General features: G+C 40.3%; 1 protein-coding gene across 1 annotated transcript in view; it reads left to right on the top strand.

The window, feature by feature from the left end:
• The first annotated feature begins 213 nt into the window (after positions 1-213).
• slc4a2a (solute carrier family 4 member 2a) overlaps positions 214-14509 on the top strand; it is a 384353-nt gene continuing 370057 nt past the window's right edge. The window contains exon 1 of the mRNA XM_028803867.2: positions 214-302. The gene's annotated coding sequence lies outside the window, so the exon portion shown is untranslated. The remainder of the gene's footprint in view (positions 303-14509) is intronic.

The raw sequence follows: 14509 nt of genomic DNA, 5'->3' as shown, positions 1-14509 counted from the left end.
CAAAAACATCTAAAAAATGGCACGAAATTGACAGCAATGTAACAAAGAAAGTGGATTTTTTAATACAAACCATTGGTTTGAATGAATGCGTGTACACTGATTTTATATCAAACGAACTCGTAGTTTTAAACGAATGGACCGAGAAGCCGAACCTCTTTGAGGAATGAGTCGTAGGCGTATGCGCGCTAGCGGCCAGTCCCCCACGTGGACGGCAACGCGCACGCACGTTTTTTTTTCCTGGCTGTTTGGCTCCACAAGGTTAGTGCAGGGAGCGGGAGGCAGCACTTTGAAACAAAAAAGAGGTAAGAAACGTTGTTGCATTTCAAGTAAATTCAGATAAGTAAATAAGAAACCAACAACAAAATGAATATGTGAACGATTCGCATCAAGTGGGCTGTATGGAGGTTGCAAGTATGAACGTGTGAATTTTGAATCGTCCCCCTAAAGGCAATCATAAAGCGGCAGGGATATAAGAAGAGAAAAGTTGAGATAAGTTTATGTGTTAAGCATTTGTAGTGTGTAGGATGCCTTGCTTACTTATTACTTCGCATTTTCCGCCACTGTACACCCAGTTGGTCACAGCAGCTGCGAACTGAGCGTGAATCTGCAAAGGACTTTACCGCGTGTTACCGGTCTGACAGCTTAAAAAATTAAGACGTTGAAGCGAGCGATAGAGTGGGGCACGGGCAGTGGGCCGAAAAAGATGAGCAGCTGGGCGGCGCGCGGCGAGCCTGACAAAAGGCGCACTCGCTTACACGCGCTCGTGACCAGGCTCGCGACCTGCGGATGTTAAAAGACCGAGTATCAGGACAATGAGCTGTGAGGAGGTGCCTTATCACCGAGTGCATCTAAATTCAGTGCGTCGAGGTTAATCTTCATGACACTTTCCATGGAAAAATGGGCCAATATTTGTGTTTGGTATTCTCGTGGCACACAAGACGGGGCATGTATGGGTTTTCAGCGAGTTCCTGGCTCACCGTAACATGCTGTATAAGCTGCCTGTTTCCTTCTTCAGGAGCTGACGTGGAAGGAATTTTGCCAGTCTGAGGCTCAAGCAACCTTTAAAGCGAGCGGACAATGTTGTCATGTATGAAGGCGTGCACGCTTGTGTTTACTTTGATTATTAATCACTGCCTGATACGATCTTTCCTGTTCTCTAATCATCATGACGTCACAGTTACGTCAGACCCCCTTTTCCCCCGAAACAAGCAATCGTTTATATGTTCAACAGTAGTGGCAGGAGGAGCATGCGATCTCTAATATGGATTTTTTTTTCTGGGGCACATACTAGTTCTTACTTGAGTTTTGTCATTTTTAATACAGTGTTCACGTTTGACTAGCAACAAATTACGTTAAACCGATTTTCACTTGTAAGTCAGTAATGCAAGTGCTACATCGTTAGAGTTTCTCACTGCCTCACCGTAAATCTTACTAATCGGTAGTTGTATAGATACAGTCATCCTTTCCATCTTCACAAAGTATCATCAGACTACAAACTTAAAAAACACAAAAAAACTTGTGATTTGGTCTACTAACTCTGCTCTTGCATTATATCAGAATTAGAATTCACTTTATTGGCACTAATGTGTACTAGGAATTTGTCTTGTATTTTTGTATATCTTGTACCACTACTTGATAGTACTGGTGCAACATACGAGGACAACACAGAAAGAAAAATAAGATAATATAAAATAAAATATGATACAAGGGCAATAAAAAAAAAAAAAAAAGATTAGAATGTCCAGGCAGTTTAGTGTGCAAGTATAGAGAGATACTGAATGGAAGCTCAGACCTAATTAGTAAGAATAACTGCACTGGGGAAAAAACAGTTTAGTTAACATGTTGTTTTAGCTTTCACTGCACAAAGACGTTTGCTAGAGGGAAGTCTTTGCAACAGGTGATGCCCTACGTGAGTCAGATCAGCAATGATCCTGATTCAATCCTGACTTGCAGTGCCCAAATTCAATTCGATATCGGTTTGTTATCTTGACTGAATTAGCATGGACTGATATACAGTAATTGAAGTGCTGACTTTTTTAGAAATTTCTTAACCATGCATAGAGAACATTAATATAATGTTGCAAATTTCAGTAGCAGGTAATTTAAGGGTGTCTACATAGTGATTTCATGTTTGCATAAGCATAGAATGATATTTAAGGAGCAATTTTGATTAGTAATGAACAGTTAATATAATTAGTTGAGGACATGGAACACAGTATCATCGCTCTTTAAAAAGAAAAAATAAATAAATAAAACTTTTTCCCAGCACTCGTTCCTAATTCACTATAATTTAACTAAAATATGTATTGCCACATCAGAGTCCAAACATATTATAAGGGGCTTGTGGTTTAAATACAATGCAATGGCATCTACTTTATGAAACATCTACAGTATATCAAATAATTAAATGTTGATTCTTAAATAATAAATGTCATTGAATAACCTATTAGGGTGTTATTAGTCTGCTTCAACTAAATTGTTAGCCAAATTTATTCCCCACTGAACATTTAAAATAATATTGAATTAGTGTAATTAAAGATACAGCATGAAGACTTGTGTCTTTCTATAACTCTACAAGTTACACATACGCATACAGTTGCTCACTTGCAGCAGTCACATTAAGCAGTTTTGAAAATGTGTCCTCACGGGATGCATGTGATTGATGCAGTCATGCAATGGAGCAGCACATTGGAAAAGCTAGAAAGGTTTTTGGAACAACAGGGAGTCATCTCGGAAGGTCTGTATATAGGCAGTGAGATTCCTCCCAGTGTAACTGTCTGCAGCACATCTGTCATAGATGCCCAGTCATTTTTAATGTGTGATTGTTACTTGGAATCTGCTACCTGGATGTTCAGATGTTACAAGTTAGGGCTGCTCTCTCCACTGGCCTGAGAGACGTGGCAGTGCTTAACTTAAGATCTTCATAAAGCTTAGGCAGAATAACTTCACTCAATTGCATTCTGGTTTTTATATCATACTGCAGTTCAGAACCTGTAAAGCCCTCATTTTCAACAATGGTGTGAAGGGTCTCTTACAGGTAAAAACTGCTATAGATTGTTATTTTTTGGGCATGAGGCGAATTAAATAGAAGGTTGGAGCTACCCGCTGTCTCCAGTGTAGATGGTTTAAGCTCTACTCATTTGGAAGTCGATTGAGATTGTTTGTTACAATAATTAATGTCTGAGTTGCACAGTGTATATATGGCTTTGCTTTTATCCAGTTGATGTTTACTGATGTCCACACATCTGATTAAGTGTCAGAGATTCTGATTTCAGTTAAAGAGGACACACCATTTTATGCAGGGTAGTAAAGTGTTTTTCCTTAGAAAGCCTTAACAGGCACATTAATGACATCTGTTGGATCGGACGCCAAAACTGAAGATAACAAAAATCTACATATAGTAGTTGAGCAGGATAGAGATTTCACGAGCTCAATCTTGAGACTTTAAGAATCAGTATTGAATTGTTTAAATGAAAAATAGAAATTGGTCAGAAAAATAAATATTTTTACTCAGGCCTGCTGTTCCTTACTCTGGACTCATATAGGACTTTAGTGTGTGGTAAGTTACAGCCTAAGACCCTTTTACCGGCTTTGATGATGTGTTACATATTGGCCTTAGTCTGAAGAGAGGCAGCATAAAACCAGTCAATTATAGATGAGGTCAGAATGGACTTGATGATGTCTGTGTAGAATTGGACCAATATTGCTTGAGGGAGATTGAATTTCCACAGCTGATGCAAAAAGAACATTCTCTGATGGGCTTTCTTAATAATGTTAGTGCTGTTATGGCCCCACTTAAGGTTTTGTGACAGTACAGTGCCCAAAAACTTATTTTATCATCTCAAAGACTGAGGCAGTTATAGCAAATGATAAGTAAGTAGGTGAGTTTCTCCTGAAATCTATGATCATCTCCTGTGTTTTTTGAATGTTAAGGTCCAAATTATTCTGGCTGCACCACAATGTCATATTTTCTACCTATCGTGTGTATATACGGACTCACCATTGTTTGAAAAGAGGCCTATTAATGTTATGTCATCTGCAAATTTAAGAAGTTTGACAGATGAATTGCTAGAGGTACACTGATTTGTGTAAAGTGAGAAGAGTTTTGGGGAAAGGACACATCCCTGCGCTGCGCCAGTACCAGGGGTTAATGGGTCAGATGTGTGTGCTCAACCGTATGTACTGTTTTCTATATGTAAGAAAGTCTACAATTCAAAGGCAGATTGAACTATGCAGGTTGAACTAAGTGAGTTTCTTATCTAGTAGCTCTTCAATGATTGTATTGAAAGCAGAGCTATAATCCACAAACAAGATTCTCTCATATGCCCCTGGCTTATCAAAGTTTTGGTAAATAAACCTTAGACCTAAATTCACTGCATCATCCACAGACTAGTTGGCTCTGAATGGAAATTGAAATGGGTCCAGGAAGTCTTTTGTAGCATTCTTGAGTTAATTCAGAATAAGACATTCAAAGGTCGCGTGAAGAGTCGCTTGTGTACTGAAGAGTCTATAGCTGCAGGTGGACGCTGCCATCGCACTTTTTGTAATTAATCGTTCCCTGAATAAGGAGTGGCATTGAACATGTACTTTGTCAGCATGCCTATGTCGATCAAACACTGGAAGCTCTGCAGTCTACTTGTGACTTTATGCTGTAGAAAGGTAAGTAAATAAATATAGGTAAACAACATTCGATGTGGAGTTTATATCTCTCTATTATATAAAAATATCCTGTGATGAGATTAGACTTTTTGGAAGATTTTTTCAAGTCCTGCGAGTTGAGACCTTGGCCATGATATTTTTCAAGTCACGCCCTCCTCTCAACCATATTCAAATTGGCCATGAGATTTTTTCAAGTCACGCCCTCCTCTCAACTATTTTCAGCCACGCACACGGTAATCTCACCTCTCATTCGTGTGAATGCTTTTGACAGACAGTTTCTGCTCTCTCAGCCCTTATAAATTTTAATGTTTTCCTCAGTTTAAGTTCCCAATTAAAGAAGATGTATTATGTCCAAAACTTATTGAAGAATTTCATCACGAAGGGTTATCAACAAAAAAAAGAGTACATTTGTAAATCTGGCCCACCTTAAATCTGTTCGCACCTCTCCGTCAGCATCTTTTGTCCTGTAAATGTGCAAGCTGCCCGCTATTCCATCCCCCCACCGCCGCAGAACGTACACAAAGTTCTCCCAGCTCATGCCTGGATTATCTGGGAGTGAAGTGCTGGAGTTTTAGAGTGGAAATAATAAATCGTTATTTGGAACACATGCATTTCATGTGTGTTCTGTTTTTACAGTAATCCGTGTGAACACATTGTTAAAACAGAAACATTTTTCATATTTTAGTAATAAATGACAAAATGTTAGCATAAACTATTGTGAGGGATGGCCGGCCATATATTCCGGCCCACACCTCCAAACCGCCAGGTGGAGCCCTCCCAGCAGTATGGAGGCTCCCCGAATTCCAGCAGGGCCTCATGGACCTTGTAGTTTTTACAAACAGCCCTGCTGGATACCATGGGGACCACCAGGAGCCGCTATAAGGAGGCGTGGGGAGTACTACGTGCCTTATAACCCGGAAGTACGTCTTGGTCACATGGATAGAAGGAACGACATGCTTCCGGGATGAAGAAAAGGACTTTTTATCTGACCCGGAAGTGATAAGGAATCATGGACTGCAGGGTTGGAACCACTTCTGAGTCAGGAGATATAAAAGGACCTTGGGAAAGCCCAGACACTGAGCTGAGCTGGGAGGAAGGGTGGCTAAGTGTCTGGGAGAGGAGGAGTGAGAATTGTGTCAATAATCGGAGTTTGTATAGTGTTTATGAGTAGTGTGGAGTGGAGGGTGCTTGGTGCACATTATTATAATAAAAAGAATAAGTATTGTACATTTACCTGGTGTTTGGCGTGGTACCTGAGGGTTCAAGAGGACGATAGCGCCCTCTACTGCTACACTATATAATGTGTGAAGCCTGAAGTCCAAAGATCAAATAAACACTTTCACAAAAGGTTCAAGGACAATACAACCGCTTCTGTAGCATAGCAGTAAGAATTGCCAACTTTTAATCAAGAGTCCCCTGTTCGATCCTGACTGCCTCCTATATTTACTGTTTTCAGTAATGAGCTGCTCTTATTGTTAATATTATAAAGTAAACACATACATTTGGTTTGCATCTGTAACAGCCGGTGTACATTTATAGTACTTGTAAAAGTTACAGTTTTTTTTTCTCACTTTTAATCTCTCAGTCACGATACATACTACCACCCCTCCACCCAGGGATCTGATGGTGTTACTTTTTATCTGAAACTGGGAATAACTGTAGATGTGAGTGGTGTTTTGAGGCAATGGAACTGGATATTCTGTGATCTGGATGGATAAACGCTGACACACAAACTCTGGTGAATCTGCCTTCTTCGTATCTCACCGTCACTTGGTTTTTTTTTTTTTTATTCAGTTTTATTGAGGGGTACTGCTCACGCTGAATTAGTATGCACCTTATGGTCCATGATGTCAAAGCCGCACTGACAAAAAAAAAACAGCAGAGACATAGGTATATATGGTACTAGCAAGATACCCGCGCTTCGCAGCGGAGAAGTAGTGTGTTAAAGAGGTTATGTAAACATATATACATATACATATATACATATACAGTATATACATATCTACATATACATTTATATATATATATATATATATATATATAATATACAATATACATATACAGTACACATCCACATATATATACATACATACATATACACACATACATAAACACACACATATACATATATAATACACATACATACATAGTGCGTTGTAACACGGGCTGTGATTGTTACATGGGAGGGAGACGACAAATCACAGCTTCCCGCTTTCTAATCGGGCCTGTGATTGGTGGTTTGACTGGTACCTAGATCCCACAGTATGTCCCCTTAGGAGAGGCGTTAGGCGAGTGTAATTGAATAGCGGTGCTGCAAGTTTAGCTTTACACCTGTTTTTAAGGCTTATTGACTGAAAGGGGCTTTCATGAAAAAACTTAGGGCTTTGCTACAGGATACACCCTCCACAAGTTAAGGAAGTAAAAATAAAGGTATATATTTCTGTTTTATTTAAACCTTTTAAGTTTGTATGCAACAGCACGGTGGCGCAGTGGTAGCGCTGCTGCCTCGCAGTTAGGAGATCCGGGTTCGCTTCCCGGGTCCACCCTGCGTGGAGTTTGCATGTTCTTCCCGTGTCTGCGTGGGTTTCCTCCGGGCGCTCTGGTTTCCTCCCACAGTCCAAAGACATGCAGGTTAGGTGGATTGGCGATTCTAAATTGGCCCTAGTGTGTGCTTGGTGTGTGGGTGTGTTTGTGTGTGTCCTGCGGTGGGTTGGCACCCTGCCCAGGATTGGTTCCCTGCCTTGTGCCCTGTGTTGGCTGGGATTGGCTCCAGCAGACCCCTGTGACCCTGTGTTCGGATTCAGCGGGTTGGAAAATGGATGGATGGAAGTTTGTATGCGGGCGGCATGGTGGCGCAGTGAAAGGTGCCAGTTAGGAGACCCGGGTTCGCTTCCCTGCGTGGAGTTTGAATGTTCTCCCCGTGTCTGTGTGGGTTTCCTCCGGGCACTCCGGTTTCCTCCCACAGTCCAAAGACATGCAGGTTAGGTGCATTGGCGATTCTAAATTGTCCCTGGTGTGTGGGTGTGTGTGGGTGTGTGCGCCCTGCGGTGGGCTGGCACCTTGCCTGGGGTTTGTTGGCAGGGATTGGCTCTTGTATTTAGGATATAGTGGGTTGGATAATGGATGGATGGACATTTGTATGCATAGCCCGTTTTCGTTTTTTTTCTTTTTTCAGTAATATTTCAGCAAACCCGGAGCTTGTCAGTTCAAATCCTGGTACTGACACCACTGTGTGACCCTGAGGAAGTCACTTCACCTGCCTGTGCTGCAAAAAACAAAAGTAATGTAACAAATTGTACCTCAGATGTTGCAAGTTGCTGGAATAAAGGCATAAGTAAAATAGATAAATATGTATTATACACATAGGAACTATTCATTTATTTTCAGTTAAGTCATCTGCAGCAAACCTTTATAAATGAGGGTTTCTCCTTTTTGCAAACTGTTTCTTCTTCATTGAGGTTTTCTCTTGGAGAGTGTAACAGATAGGCCCTTTGTCCACCTCTTGAACCCTCAGGTACCACTCTGAACACCAGGTGAAAATATAAATATTCTTTATTTTACTATTATGTTGTGCACAAATCACTCTCCACACCACACTCATATAACCACTATTCTCTCTCTATAACCAATCCTCCTCGCCCAGACACTTTGCCACCCTACCTCCCAGCTCAGCTCAGTGTCTGGGCTTTCCCATAGTCCTTTTATATCCCCTGACCCGGAAATGGTTCCTGGCAAAACCCACAAGTCCGTTTCTTTCCGGGTCAGGGTAAACAGTCCTCTTCTCCACCCCGGGAGTACGTCGTTTCTTCCGGTCACGTGACTGTGACGCACTCCCGGGTTATAGGGCACGCAAGAGCCCACTAGCCCCCCTACAGCGACTCCCGGTGGTCCCCAAGGTATCCAGCAGGGCTGTGTATAGAAACTACAAAGTCCATGAGGCCCTGCTGGAACTCGGGGCACCATCATGCGGTCCGAAGGGCTCCTCCTAGCGGCCTGGGGGTGGCGACCGGAGTCTGTAGCCGGTTGTCCATTACGAGCTTTTTTCATTTCATTGAAAATTAAAGCAGCAGCTGCCAAAATATGTAGCTTTCTTATTAATTTTTCAACATTGTGTAAAATAACTTTATAAAGTAACATAAAAGGGCTTGCTGAATGCACGCTAAGGAGAAGTGGACTTTGTGCTGCTTGTCGCTCTGCGTGTCAATAAGCCTGTACAGCAGCTGTTTTCCTGTCTCACTGCCTTGTCTTGCATGAACTTAAAATGTTTTATAATAGAGAGATGTTACTCTCTAGTCCGACATCCACATATCATATGTGTTAACAAAGTGTGTTTTATTAAGTTTACATGTGTTTAAAGCGTGTGGGATGGGTATTTTAAGGCTTAAACTATAAAAATGTTTATTTATATGGTCTTTCTATATCGCGGATTTTCACCTATCGCTGATGGGATTTTCAACTATTTTGTTCAATTTCATATTGTCTCCATCTTCTTCAAACTGAAAATTGTTATACACCTCTAGCGCCTCTTCGCCAATTACATGTAGAAGCATAGACGCTTTCATTTTTTCACTTTTCCTATCTGCTTCAATCGCAGCAAGATACAACTCGAATCTCTGTTTAAATCTTTTCCAATTTTCAGCTACATTTCCCTTTAACTGGAGATTTGGTTGGGGCTGTAATCCTTCCATATTTTTTTTTTCTCTTTTGCTAGAACGTCTTAGCGCTTTCTGACCACGTTTTCGGGTTACTCACAGACACCAGACTCGTTCAAAAGCTGAACCTCTTCTTCACATTCCTCTTCCAATCCGCCACTTCTGACACCATGTAGTGATCTTGTTAGGTTCGTAGTTTAATCAATACACAGGATTGAAAGATATAATAACTTTTTAATAGACAGACTTTAGAGACATTTACTGTAGATGTTACTATTCGCTCTTTAGTTCACGCCCATTCTCCTACTTGCATGGGCATTCACAGGCATTACTAATCATTCTGTAAGTATCCCTTAATAGATCTTACTAATCAACTATCATTACAAAATCCAACGTGGTTTGTGCCCTTCAGAATGAAAACAGTTTGCATTTACTTTTTTAATAAAAGGCGAGCTTTTAAGCCTGAGAAATCACCCCGTAAATGCACACGTTTAATTGCATATGTGTTAATATGTATGCTTACACAGTATTAAAAGACACTCAAAAATTAAAGTCATTTACCTTCATTCCCGCGTTTGACTCGTGCTGTAAATCTCTTCCTTGTTTTTAGTTCACGTGATTACGTAGGAGGCGTGATGACGCGATACGTGACTCCGCCTCCTCCATTAGAGTATATGGACAAAAAACAGGTTCCAGTTATGACCATTACGCGTAGAATTTTGAAATGAAACCTGCCTAACTTTTGTAAGTAAGCTGTAAGGAATGAGCCTGCCAAATTTCAGCCTTCTACCTACACGGGAAGTTGGAGAATTAGTGATGAGTGAGTCAGTGAGGGCTTTGCCTTTTATTAATTAGTATAGATTTGGAATAACTCATTTTATGACCTGTATAGTACATTTCGGAAAACATTGTGGCACGGATGCAACATTATTCATATTATTCATATTCATTCGCATAACATCTTGCGGTTGTAATCAGTAGCTGCGTGGTTTTTTTTTTCCCCCGATCTTGCCAGTACCCACATGTTGCTGTATGGTGCTGTTACTTTACTCCAGGACATTCAGAGGAAAGAATAGTACAGAGAGGTCAGTTCAGCGCTATATGCAATCATCAGAATCAAATGTTAACAGTTCACACTCATGCAAGGAAAAAAAGAAAGAGACAAATATATAGGACATTGGGTATAAATTTATGGTACTTGTAAAAGTTAGCTTTTTTCAGTTTTTTTCTCTCGGTCACAATCACGCTCAAAACCCCCCTGCCCCTCCTGATCAAACTCTAAGTAACAGCGCCAGCATAAATTTACACCCGATCTGACGCTATTCGTTTTCAAATAATATTGCATTAGTGCGATCATGTTTAGGTCATAAAATGATTTCTTCGAAATGTCACATATATTGTCTCTTTCTTTCAGGTATGTAATAGGAACCAAAGAATAGAGAGAAGTGTGTACATTGCAACAGTTACAAATGTCGTAAACATAGGAAGGGCGGTCCTTGCGTGTGTGTGAACTGTTAACATTTCACTACTGAAAATGGTAAATATAGGAGGCAGTCAGGATCGAACCGAGGACTCTTGATTATAAATCGGCAAATCTTACTGCTACGCTACAGAAGCTGTTGTATCGTTCTTGAACCTTTTGTGAAAGTGTTTATTTGATCTTTGGATGTCAGGCTCCATACATAATATAGTTTATGCCTACATTTTGTCATTTATTACTAAAATATGAAAACATTTCAGTTTTAGCCATGTGTTTACACAGAATATTGTAGAAACGGAACACACATGAAATGCATGTATTCCAAATAGCGATCTATTATTTCCACTCTAAAACTCCAGCACTTCACTCCCAGATAATCAAGGCTTCAGTTGGGAGAAGTTTTTTCAGTTTCTCCAGCGGTGAAGGGGATGGTATAGCAGGCTGCTTAGGATTATCGACACATTTACAGGATCATCTTCTTCCATATCTTTCTGTCCTCTGCATCTTGCTCTGTTACATCCATCACCTGCATGTCCTCTCTCACCACATCCATAAGCCTTCGCTTAGTCCTTTCTCTTTTCCTCTTCCCTGGCAGCTCTATCCTTAGCATCCTTCTCCCAATATACTCAGCATCTCTCCTCTGCACATATCCAAATCTTGCTTCTCTGACTTTGTCTCCCAACCGTCCAACTTGAGCTGACCCTCTAATATACTCATTTCTAATCCTATCCATCCTCGTCACACCCAGATATAAGTGATCCTGGCCATGATTTGATTAGGTTCAAATTGCTTTCAATTGTTGGTAATTCTTCAATAATTTCCATCACTCTATTTGCTTAGCCTACTTTATCTAGTAAAGGGATTGAAGGAGTTAAAAAAACCTATCCCACCTGCAGTGAGCACAAGGCAGAAATAATCTCTGAATGCTGGTCTATCACAAGGCTCTGTGAGATACCAGGCCAATTTAGATTAGCCTGCTTTAGGAGCAGGGCTTTGGTCTGTGGAGGAAAAATGCACACAAGGCTACATAAGAAGAAGAGATGTTGGTGAGATCATCAGGGGCTGCTTACCCTGTGGTCTGTGTGCCAGGATAGTGACGGGGACACTGTGCTGTAAAAATAGGTGAAGTCTTTTGGATGAGATATAAAACCTAGTTTCTGACTCTGTGTGGTCATAAAGAAATCACTGGCAGCTTTAGAAAAGAGTAGGGTGTTTCCTGATGTCCTAGAAAACACCCAATGTCTATTCTGTCCTGTAATCATCCCAGTTTCTAGGTGGCTATCTCTTGCAAACCTTTATCATCTAATAAGTAATGTTTGGTGAGCATATGGCGGTTATTACACATTGGTGGTGATTGAAGTGGTTCTGCATTGTCTATGTAAAGCAAATTTAGTAGGAAGATAGAAAAGTGCTATATAAATGTAATTAATGGGTACAGTTTACCATGGTTAAACTGTTGTAAGATGGTATGGCTGCCTGCTGCAACGCCATGTCAAATCTTTGTGGAGTCAAAAAAGGATAGTAAACACATTGCCAACTTTACATTGTTTATTCCATACCTTGTCTGACAAAGTCATGTGCATTTGAATTATTATTAAAAGCAGAAATGAAGCAAGAAACAATTTGGATTTGAGTAGTGTTTTCTTTGATACATTATTTGGAACTTAGATGTACAGTAATCCCTCGCTACTTCGTGGTTCACTTTTCGCGGATTCATGACTTCGCGGGTTTTTAAATACAAGTGATTGCCCACCTATCGCGGAAGTTATGTTCCAGACCCATCAGCAACAGGAGAAAATCCGCGATATAGAAAGACCATATAAATAAACATTTTTATAGTTTAAGCCTTAAAATTCCCATCCCACATGCTTTAAACACATGTAAACTTATAAAACACACTTTGTTAACACATATGATATGTGGATGTCGGGCTAAGGATATGAGTAACATCTCACTATTATAAAACATTTTAACTTCACGCAAGACAAGACAGTGAGACAGGAAAATTGGTGATGTACAGGCTTTTAAATTATTGACACGCAGAGCGACAAGCAGCACAAAGCCAGCACAAAGTCCACTTCTCCTTAGCGTTCATTCAGCTCCCCACCCCCTTGACAATGCGAAGTGGCAGGAGCGTACTGCGCTTCCGGGGAGGGGGGGTTTGAGCGAAGGTGCGTTCAGCTCTCACACACCCACACACACACACTCCTCGCGCAGAGCGACAAGCAGGCATTTTGGCAGAAGCAGCACAAAGTCCATTTCTGCTCAGTGTGAGTTCAGCTGCCCCCCTTCACAAAGCGAGTGCAGACACATTGACGTCTGATCGCTGCGTGCAGGCAGTGTGCAGTGTTGGTCTGAGGTGTTTAAGAATGTAGAAAGTGTTTAAGAGCATAGGAAGTGTTTATAAGAGCGTGAGAAAGGTTAACAAGAGAGTGAGAAAGGTTTATAAGAGTGTGGGAAGGGTTTATAAAGCCTTAAAATATGTATAAATAATAAAATAAATATAGGTCGCTACTTCGCGGATTTTCACCTATCACGGGGGGCTCTGGAACGTAACCCCCGCGATAGGTGAGGGATTACTGTATTTAAATCTTGCACGAACTGGGTGATGATCCTACTGCATTTAGCCACTTTGGCAGGCTGTTGTATTACCTCGTGTTTCTAGGTGGCACAGAGGTATGGTGTAATGAAAGTGATATGTAATATCACAGTTTGAAATCCCTCCAATTTTGAATTTTAGTTTGTGATTGAAGCTCAGATCTACCAGGAGTTGTTTATTACTTTAAACTGCTTGATTGATTGTTTTTGTTTTTGCCAAAAGCACTGGGAATGAATGTAGTCACAATATTTCAAGTCTGTGGGGTAAAGTTTAGAATGAATTCAACTAAAAATATTAATCTTTTAGCAAAAACATTGCTAAAAATCTGCCTAAATTTGAAGAAGGAAGAGCCAAGCTGGCTTCATATGCAAGAATTAACCCATGAACTGGGCACAATACATTAATACTTTAAAAAAACATATTAATGCTTATAAAATGCAGAATATGGGTCCCACATGTAATTTAAATGGTGAATACAATATATTTGACACTTTAAAAACTGAGTGATGTAGATGAGGCCATCTATACACTGTGACTACTGTAACCAGAAGGGATAAAATGGCAGGTTAAGTGGATCCGAATTTTACCTATGGTTTTAAATGGCAAAGAAGGGTTTTGTTTTACTTTATAAGTTCATTTAATTTAGTCATTTTGAAGACTTGGAAGCATGACCAATAAGCACAAGATTACAGTGTAGTTGTTGAAAAAGGCTTTAAAAGAATTTTTCAAAGTTAAAAGAAGGCCTGACCCACTGTTTTGGATTTTTCAGATCCTGTGAATATTGTATTCTGCATTCTGTTGTCTAAACAACTTAATAGCTTACTTTTGGTTTGTTCTATAACATGCTAGTGTTTTAGACTGACTTTAGATAATTACCACTTTTCTATTCATTCTGCTGCATTGCTTTATGTTACCACTTTTCTATTGTATTTTCTCATGATTTAGGAATGCCTATTTCTATCACTTTGTCATTCCAGTGCTGGTCACATGATGACACGACTTAATGGTGATGGAAACATTGCAGATCCTTTTTTCTTTAGCCTTGTCATGGAACTGTTTTTGAGACTACATATTTTTGGCCTTCACAAAACAACCTTCACGACGTAATGAAGGTTATAG

The sequence above is a fragment of the Erpetoichthys calabaricus genome, chromosome 6, assembly GCF_900747795.2.
Source record: "Erpetoichthys calabaricus chromosome 6, fErpCal1.3, whole genome shotgun sequence".
NCBI classification, from domain to species: domain Eukaryota; kingdom Metazoa; phylum Chordata; class Cladistia; order Polypteriformes; family Polypteridae; genus Erpetoichthys; species Erpetoichthys calabaricus.
Note: the sequence above shows the minus strand (reverse complement) of the source record. Positions and strands in the feature narration are given on the sequence as shown.